At 42.6% G+C, this 10,196-nt stretch overlaps 1 protein-coding gene across 1 annotated transcript in view; it reads left to right on the top strand.

Moving 5' to 3' along the window:
* Positions 1 to 303: 303 nt before the first annotated feature.
* Positions 304 to 10,196, top strand: part of REV1 (REV1 DNA directed polymerase) — a 64,466-nt gene continuing 54,573 nt past the window's right edge. The window contains exon 1 of the mRNA XM_082479378.1: positions 304 to 369. The gene's annotated coding sequence lies outside the window, so the exon portion shown is untranslated. The remainder of the gene's footprint in view (positions 370 to 10,196) is intronic.

The raw sequence follows: 10,196 nt of genomic DNA, 5'->3' as shown, positions 1-10,196 counted from the left end.
GGGCGGGCGGGCCGGACGGCCTGCCCAGCGCGCGCCGCTTGTTGACCAAGCGGCGGTTGGTGGCGCGAGACTCTCTCGTGACGCGCTCGCAGGAAGGGCGGGGAAGGAGGAGCTGGCTGCTGGGGACACCGAGAGTGGGAGGAGAAGGAGGGGGGGGGGAGAGAGAGAGGGAGGGAGGGAGGAAGGAAGGGGGGGGGGGGAGGGAGAGAGAGAGGGAGAGCGCGGCCGGCGCTGGAGCTGAGGCGGAGGAGGAAGGCGGGCAGGAGGCGGTGGTTGCCTGCGTCCGCGCCGGGGGGAGCCGCGATGTGAACCCCCCTCACACACACACGGCCCGGCAGGGCGGAATGTGCGTCTGGGACGCAGCGAAAGGTGAGCGGCTGCCGGAGCGGGCGCCTTCTCCCTCGCGGCGCGGCGGCCCCGGCCCTCACCCACACCCCACCCCCCCCCCCCCACACACACACACCGCCCCCCCCCCTCCCCATGACCGCCCGGCGCTGGCGAGCGCGCCCCCGTGCGTGGGGCGACTCGGGGAGGGGGCGGGAATGAAGGAAAGGGGAGCCTGAGGCGGCGGGGCCCGTAGCCCCTGTCCTGGGCCCTCGGCCCCTCCCTGGGCCCAGCGGCCTGGCCCTCCCCGCCGCAGCGCTTCCCCCGCGCGGGGCTCGGCGGGGCACGGGGAGGGGGGTGGCGCGCGGGGTTATGTAACCGGTGCGGGGGCCTCGCTTTGCCCGCGCGGGGGTGGGGGGTGGGGGAGCGGCGCGGGGGAAGGGGGGGGGGGGGGGCTGGGTCCCTGGGCGCGCGCGCGGGCGCGCGCTCGCTGCAAGTTGCCGCGGGTGTGCCAGGTGTGTGCATGTCTGGGTCAGCCGCCCCCGCCAGCCGCGGCACCGGTGTGTGCGTCCGTCTGTCTGTCTGTCTGTCAGTGGGTCACATGGGGCCTGCGCCGCAGACACAACACGGCTCCCCAGGCAGAGTCGGAGTGATGCCGCGAGTGCTGTGCCAGCGAAGGGGTCATTGCAGGGAAATAGGTTGGAGGAGGAGGAGGGAAGCCCAAGCCCTGGTGCAGCCTTGCCCTCTCGAGCACGCCACGCGCCGTGGCGCTGGGCTGTAGCAGCGTGCATAAAACCTGCGGGTTTTCATCGTGTTTGTCACAAGTTGTATTTGCTGAGCAATCGTGCTGGGTAGAACCAGCGTGCGGAAAGGACGAGGACCTGTGCTTGATAAGTGAGCCAGTGGTTACAAACACCGAGGGACAAATGCGTTCAGCGATGCTTCTTCACCTCTTCCCCATCTCGTGTCGGTGCCTTTTGCTACATGTTTACCGTTGACTTGACCTGTGATAAAGCCCCTGATGGGAGATGCACGGTAATAGCACGTTAAGCTTAAGAAAGAAGAGAAAGATAACATCACAAGCACACGATTTTTTGGTAGGAAATCTGTTGTGTTGTATGCTGTAATATTCCATTATTTCTGATGCTTTAAAATTAATGTCAAAGTCCTCTAGAATGACAGGGCTGTGAATACTCTGCTTGTGTTAATGAGAGATTTTCTTCATGAATAGCTGAATTTATGTTTGTTCTGCATCTTGATGTAAAATCCAGGTCCAATCTCAAATTTGATACTGTAGTCCAAAGAAGCAAAAACAGGGGATTGTAATTTTATGGTCCGAATTCTTTATTCATTTAGATGCTGTTGTTGCTCACATACAACTGTTTTAAACACTTGCCTAATTACCGTTAGTTGCAAGAGGTTATAGTTAAAATTTATTTCTGGAATATTTCTGTCTTACTAAGGTCTATGACATTTAACACAGAAATCCAAATCTCTGACAAATGCTTTGCCATCTTGTCTCAAGCTGTAGTTATTACCTATTCCCACCATACTGGTCTTTCATTCAGTCCATTTCTTCCACTGGACAAGGTACCAAATCCCTGTTAGTAAATAAACCCAAGCTGTCAGACTGGAGGTCATTGGTAGGACAGTATTAGTAGAGGCACAGTGCAGACACCTGCCTTGTGACTCACTGATGTTTAACTACTTGAAGACAGGTTGTTTTAAAATTAAAGCTCTAATAGGAAAAATACATTAGCATATTTCAAGCCTCGCTAGTAAACTGATTGTACATTTTTCTGCGTATAGCATACGTGTCTTCATTACATTATTCAGTAATTGGCCTTTCAAACATAGCACCAGTGCATCATTCTGGGTAGTATGTATGTACTCTTCCTTAGTCACAGCCTGTTCTGATGCAGTGATAGTGTGTTGTAACCAAGTGCTGATTTTGATTACTCTTTTTTTTTTAATCCCTTTACCCAGATGTCTTTTTTAAAGAAGTTTCATGGCAAATTTTCTATCTTTCTACCATCCCTTTCTGTTACTAGAGAGATTTAAAAAAAAAAAAAGTAAGAATGATTCAAACACAAAACCTGGTTTTGAGTAGGTAGAAAAAATTAATATGATTTCACAGACCTTTTTTTAATAAATCAGTTGTTCAGGACAAGCAGGAAAAGAATAACTTGCCTGACCCTGCCATTTCCCCATTTAATTTGTTAGCTATTGTTTATTTCATGAAGAGTGAATTTTTTTGTATTGAACATTTTTCTGTTTTAATTAAAGGTGTATATTATCACTGAGATCTCTCTCAGCTCTTAGCAACGTGTTTGCCTGGTATAGATGTAACAAGGGAGCTAAATATCCAAATGTTGAAACCCTCCCTCAAGAATACGATGTAGATTTATTTGGTGATAGTGCCATGCGTTTACCTAAGCATAGCAAAATGGGGAAAAACTGGAAGCAAATAGAAATGAGAGTGGTCATGGAGTTATAAAGAAAGTTGAAAGTAAGAGAGCAAATCTAGGTGGATGTAAAAAAGCATAAGGAATTCTCAAACATGTAGTATAGTGTACTTGTGGAAGTGTCTCTTTTTAAGAGCTAAATTTGTGTAGCACTTCTCCCTGAGAGCAGCTTTCTGCTCTGTTGTGGAAACCAGCCAGCATTTTAATTGGAGACACAAATGTTTTTAGGGAGGAGAGTCTCCCATGTCTGTGGTCCTCCTGCTTCTGTATTTCTTGTGGAATAACTAGTGCCCATAAGATAGAGGTCAGAATTAGGAAGCCCTTCTTCTCTCTCCTTTTTCAGTGGAAGAGCAGTGAGTGCATAGAACAGCTTTAAATTCTGGGCTGTGATGATAACTTCCATTCCTGTGGCTTGTATTTTCAAAACTAACTGAAGGACTGCTGCTGCTGTAGTTAAGGAATCTGTGACCGTTAAATTCATCTAGGAGATACTTCTAGTTTGGTAAATCCATAGAAAGGATTGTTGTATCTTCCATTTTCTTGGCTGTAAATGCCTAAGCAGACCATGGTCCCTGAATTTCAGTGTTATTTTTTGGGGCAAGTGATATTTTATTAATTGGGGACACACAGGCATGTGGGGGGACATGGGATGTGATGGACTCCTTACCTTTCTCAAAGCTTCTGGTCTCCCAGTTGGTATTCTACCTATTTAATAGTGCTTAAGCTGGTGGTTTGAAGTTTAGTTGCGTGTGTAAGTAAAGCTTAGCCATGTTTTGGTTCACTCTTCTGTGTTGGTTTTGCTTTCTGTTCCCAGCTATCTGTAAATACTTTAACCAAATCCCTACATAAGGAAATTATTGGCTGTAACCTCCTTATTTGGTCTACTTGAATTCATGCAAACCTTTTCAGCTTTTTGATTTCTAAGTAAATAATCCTGAAAAAGAGAAAGCTAATTTTGCTTAGGAGACGACACTGCTCAGTACCTTGCAGAGTCATTCTTGCAAATGCAGGTGGATTGGTTTGAATGCCAAAATGTGAAAGCAGTGCTGAAGCTGTGCAGAGTAGGGCTGAGAACTGCTCTCGGGTTTTTCCATATTGACTTAGAGATTGGCAGTATTCTGGCAGGGTGAGGTATGCAGTGTATTTTGCCAGAATTCTGAGGACTGTTGCTAATGTTTTTGGTCAGGTTCTAGTTTTCAGTGAATATCCAAAGTAAAATAAAGTTCTGTCCACCATGTTCATGGCTTCATCTTTTTGAGGTGACTCAGATCAGCTGTTAGTCCAGGGTGTGATGAGTCAGCACCTTGAACAAATGGTTGTGCTCAACTTACATCATTTTGGAAGCCTATGAGCTGTTGCTGTTTAAAGGAAGTAATGAAGTTGCTGATAATTCTTACAAATAGGAAAGCCCACGACCTGTGCCATGTAAGGTAAATGATTAATATGGTTTACCAAGTAAACGTATTTTACCATTTTGTGCTTTTGAATGCAACTCCCAGTTGAAGTAAAGAACTAAAATAAGGGTCTTTGTTGAAAGGATACTATTCCTGGTTTCTGAATCTGCCTGTTGCTTTCAGGAAACATTCGAGCATTGGAGAACTGGAAAGAGGGGCTTTTCAGTCACTATTTCCTAGATTTCTGTGCTGAAATTGTGTTATTTGGTAAGCAGTTCCAAGAATCCTCTTATAAAACAATTGCGGGGGGGTTTGGGGAGGGGGGGGTAATGGCTCCTCACTCTAATTTTGGGCTGATCAGGAATTTGAAGTTGTAAGTGTTGCCCCTCCATAATGATTCCCATAATTTCTATATTTGTTTTTAACCTAAGTCCTACAAACATCATGTTTGCCTGGGGTAGGCCATTTTTCCTCTGTGATCTTTTTGTATCGATCTGTCTCCACTAAGTAGCAGTGTAACACTGTTGTTTCGATGTCAGAGGCACTTAAAATACCAACTTAAAACCACTGGAGGCCAAGAATGCAATTCAGATTTCAGTTTTATTTAGGGATCCTAAAAATGCTCTAATTCTTTGTTTTGTCCTAAGAACTTAGAACCGTGTTTTTCCAGGAAAACACAGAAGCACTGTACTCTTTTCACTTTCCTCTAAATCTAGGAGGAAACCTGAGAATATATTGAATCAGACCAAAAATTTGCCTAGGTAACAGTAAAGAAATAAACACACTGAGATACTTTGTCTTTATGTTCTGAGTTCCTGGAGTTTGTTACCTTTCTTTAAAACAAAATCTTTAATGGCTTCTTATTCAATTCATCTGTTCAATCCATATGGACTTTTAGCATCCTTGGTGTCCTGTGTCAGAGAATCCACAAATAAATTAGGCATAGGCAATAGATGAAAAAATACTTCCATTTGTTTTGATCTCTCCACTTACTAGTTTCATGTGATTCCTCCTAGTCTTGTTGGTCTGAGTTGATGATAAAAGTAATATCCATGGACCAACGAAAGATGTAGAAAACTTGAGTAGAAACTTGAAACTTCAAGGCTAAGTATAGAAGCCACATCTTGTGAAGATTTTACTTCAAAAAAGATTTTGCAGCTTTGAGAGTTTCAAAGGCAAATCCAGAAAAACATTTGGGAACATGACTATGCAATGTCAGTTGGAATTAACTAATGTCATTCAAAAGCTGCCATGAACAGAAAATCTACATCTATAGTCATCAGTGCTTTTGCTAGTAAAGTTACTTGAGTTCTTAGAGTTTTGCTGCTGTATGTGTTTAGTGCTGCCTGTATGAGAGTAGGGAGACAGTCCTCCTTAGTATCCGACATCAGCTACCGCTTGAGATTTGCAAAGAGGATGTCTTGCCTCTTCTTTTTCCCCCAAAAGCCTGGTCTGATCAGCATCTGCTCAGTGTACACTGATAATGTTGAGTTAAGCATAAGGCACATCTGCTCTGGGCACTTCTCCGAAGAAAAAAATAACTTTTAGAGAAGAAGTGGTGCCTTCTTGTTACGGTGAGTAGAGCATTGGGTCAGAGAGCAGATTTGTTTCACGTGTGTGCATGCACAGACACACACACACAAATATATACGCACATGTATATTCAAACAAATACATAAAATCAATCAAAAATATGTAGTGTCTTTTGACAGGATTTCACCAGTCTACTGGCCTGAAGTCTGGGGAATCTGGGGAAGCTGAAGGTAGCGTGTGTCAGAAGTTTTTGCCAGCACAGTTCCACTGAATTTGATGTTAACAAATTCAGAGCATTCCCAGAGTCCTTGTTTTGATCACCTTGTGCACATTTTCCAGTTATTTATGTCTATCGATTATACCTCCACTTACCCACGTTTCTTCCCTTGTGAAGTTTTTCTTCAACTTTACAATGACACTTCCTTCGGTTGTGTCTAGGAAGTCTTCAGAAGTCCTAAATCATTCAGCAGCAGCAACTCTTCTCATTATTTGGGAGGAGACATCGTGGTTTACTTATGCTACCTACCAACTTCTTGACCTATGCCTCAGCATAGACTTCTTGTGTAAGACTTGAGTTGTGGGACTGGATGGTTGTCAGACTGAGGAGTGCACAAACTAAAAATTTCCTGAACAAGTTCTATTGATTTATTAGATAGAAAAATGGACATCCCACTCTTCCTTTTGAAAGAAAAGAGTAATGGTTCTCTGTTCTCAAACAGCTAAACATAGGGCTTGAAGGAAGACTACCCAACGCTTATACTCATCTTGTTTATTGTTTCAGATCCTCAAGTCCAAGAGAGAAAGAGAATTTCCTCTTAGTAATTTACAATCCATTCACTATGTTGCTATTGAGAGTCCTAAGTCCACAAGCTGTGCTTCTTATTCTGATTTTACTTAATGGATTTTATTCTGGAATCTAGGCATTTAGAAGCTGGCATAAAGATTGTGAGTGTGCTAAGTCCTCTTGGGGTTGAAGCCCCAAAAGAGTGTAAGTGTAGAAGAGAAATAATGAAGCCAGTTGCTGAAGTCTGCTGAAACTTGCTAGTGTACTGTGGCAATAAGAACAGTTGTATCAAAGAGGTGATATTTGAACTAAAAAGTTAATTGAGCTACATGGTTAAATGTAACAATGAAAATTTATGAAGAAGAGCCACTCATCACTGAGGAACTCTGAAGATGGCGGGGGGAAACTGCCAAAAAATGCAGAAATGTTGAAACGGAAGCAAGAGTCTTCTGTGAGCAGAAGAAAAATTCAACCAAGTTAAACCACTATTTGTGACAAGCTCTAAATGGACTGTAGTTGCTACTGAGTGTTATTCCTAGAGGGGAATGAAACATTGACAGTTGGTCTCAAATTGAATCTGGCTTGCTATTTTTCAAAGAACTAACCATCTCAAATGCCATGTATAAAAGCGAAGAGTATCTTCTTGAAAACAGATTGCTCAAAGCTGGTGCAGACTGTGCAGTGATGCTGTTTTCTGTACCTGGTGCTCACGGTTCCTCAAGTTGTGACAATTAAAACCATCATCTGTCCCGGACTCCAAGTCAGTTGTGAAAAGGTCTAAATGCTTTTGTCCTGTACAGCTGTTGTATAAATGGTTACCTGCTGTACAACTGCTTTAGGTCACTGTGATGATTCACCAGCAAAAGAAATGTGTATCTCTTAGTTGTTATTTGTATGTAAAGTCCTTGATGTTAAAGTAAGCTGGTCTGAAATAAACACCATTTTGAGTTGCAAAAATAATCAGTTTGGAAACTGGATTAGTTGAGCAAAGAGTTCCTGTGTCTTTCTGGGGGACTGATTGAATTGAAGGTCAGAGTATCATTTCTTTGCTGTCAAGCTCAAGTGAAAGTATGCACAAAACAGTTTTAGAATAGTCATCTACACATAAATAGTTGATTCTGAAGGACTTTTCCATGCTTTATGTGGATTCTGCAGTATTTTACCTTTCTAGCAAATGCCATGGATATGCATATTTAAAAAAAATACTATTTCTAAATTTCTCATACTCAATAACAGTTTTGTGTTCACTATTTAATTTGCCTAACATTTTAATGATTGTTCTTCCTTAATTTATACTCTCAGGTTTACTCACAGGAGATGAGGGTGGTGGTGGGTGTCTCTGGGGACAGATGTTTTCTAAGTGTCCTTCAGCTAATTTCATTTCTGTTGCTTTAAAATATCATCAAAGATTGAACTGCAAAGCAGAACTTGCTGGTTGACCCTGTAACATCAGGTGCTTGTAGTTAGAAGTGATTATCGTATGGGCACATGTGGCCTAAGATGGGGAGCTGTTTGATTGTAAATTGCGTTGAAAACTCTTACCCAATGGAAAAGGTGAGGTAGCCTACCCCTCTTGTTTATTGCAGGGGGGGGGAGGACACAGACAGACACACACACACACACAGCTAGTTAGTGAACAGTAGCTAGCTCATTGCAACTCTGTATCCACATTTACACAACAGTTTGGTTATAGATAATCTTAAGATCCCACTGGCAGTGAAAGGAACAGTCCCATCCATTCCTCTTTTCTGGCCTGTCTCCTTTGGCTTTTTCTGCTGCTTTTGTGAGTCACTTCAGCTTGCTGAACCAGCAGGAAACTAACCCATAAAATTATGTCAATTTTCTGTTGATTTTGTGAGCTGAATTGCACATAGCACCAGTATGAGCAGGGGGATCATGTGAGTTCAGAAGTAGTGTAGAGGTTGGGAAGAAGAAGTAAAGCATGTTAGGCCAGCTGAGGTTGAAGAGCAGAACCATCCCTTTTGGTGGCAGTCAGCCATCAAGTTGACTCAACCATCTTATGAAACTTCACCCCGAGAGTTTTATTTCCTGCCTAGAATAAAATTCAGTTGCTTTGCAACATACTAATTAATTCATTTTAATGTGGAACAGTAGTGTTAACTCTGAAGTGTCTAAAGTCGTGAGGATTTAAAAATACAGTATCTTTAAAAAATTCTGAACTATCTTTTATATTTTTAAGTTCTTTTGCTGGGTTCTGAACTTTTCAATATGTGGTAGAAGACAGTTTTAGACCCTGTAGCAGCAGCTCTTTTCCAGAAGACTCAGCCAAGATCTCTTGTGCTGAGAAATGTGTAAACACGTAAGACAGTTCTTTCCTCAAAGAGCTTGCAGACTAGTGCCAAGCAGAGTGGTGAGTTTGATGTGGGAGCTGGAACGTAGATGCATGAAACTCAAACAGGCCACAAAATACCCACTTGATGGAAACAACTTTTAAGCCCTGCTGAGCTGGGATGGATTCAATCTATGATTCAAGCAAAAGTTTCTGATACTCATTAGCAGAGGCCTGAGATATTCATATTTCTGTTAGCAGTAGAGTTACACCTTCAAGAGTAAGGCTTGTGGTGTTTGAATATGTTAACTAAATCAAGTTCTTTTGCATTAGAAGACATTTGACAGGATGTTCACTCTGGTCAGAAATGCAAAATAGCTGTTATGTGTTATACTTTCACTCAGCTTTCAGTTACCTGAAGTTGGATTATCTGGCTAAGAAGTTACTTGTGCCATGTATTTACACACAAGTTTGGCAGGGTTATTTGTTGAGTTACAGGGCAGCCTCATGTTGTCTTTGGAGATAATTTGTATGCTTTCCTGTAGTGCAGGGCCATAGGGCATATATTCTGCCAGATTAGAGTTGGCTACTTGAAGAGACAGCAGAAATGTTTCTGCACCATATACCTGGTAAAGGGAATGCTGAAGACTATGGCAGACACTACTCAAGTTTAGGTAGGACTAGTACTGACCTGGAATTAAAAAGCCCATGAGGATCCATGTTCATTTCTTCCAGAGTCATTGAGATCTGTTTTCTGTGCTCCAAAGCATTTTTCCTCATAGTACCTGTGGTTTTGGTCTGGGTTTGTCCGTTATCTGTGTTATCCCAACTGCCTGAGGTAATGGAAAGCCACTTGTCTTACAGCCACACCACCCTGAATTTAAAGTATTTTAAAGAAATAACTTTCCTGCATCAGGCTGTGTGTAACAGATGAGACTAAAACAAATATTAACTTAACATCAACATTCACATCTGCATTCCTTGTTTTGCCATCTAAAATCTCACAGTTGTTGTGCAACTCCTCTATACACACAGACATGTTTATAGAATTCATAAAATACAGAGTTAACATTTCATTCCATTACCTGATCTGTAGGCTTTGATTAACAATCTTTAATAATAGGATTAAGTGGTTGCGCGTTGGGAAGTATAATGCTAGACCTATGAAGCAGTGCACAAAGGGATGTAACATATCTTTTCCTAGTGGGCTGTATTGAGTATTTCTGAGCTGCCAGTCATGTACAAAACATCAAAACTCTTAGTTTCTCTTCTAGCTTCAATTTTTGAAAAGGATCACCCAATAGAAAGTTAAATTTTAGTTAAAGGACTCTACTTTGTGGAATGGTAAGATTTTACTATTTGAATGGTTGGTCTGGAAAGAGCTGCAGGGCCAAATCATGTTAATT

Source organism: Vanellus vanellus (genome assembly GCF_965231255.1).
Source record: "Vanellus vanellus genome assembly, chromosome: 1".
NCBI lineage: Eukaryota > Metazoa > Chordata > Aves > Charadriiformes > Charadriidae > Vanellus > Vanellus vanellus.
The sequence above is the reverse complement of the archived record's forward strand: the minus strand, read 5'-3'. Positions and strand labels throughout refer to the sequence as shown.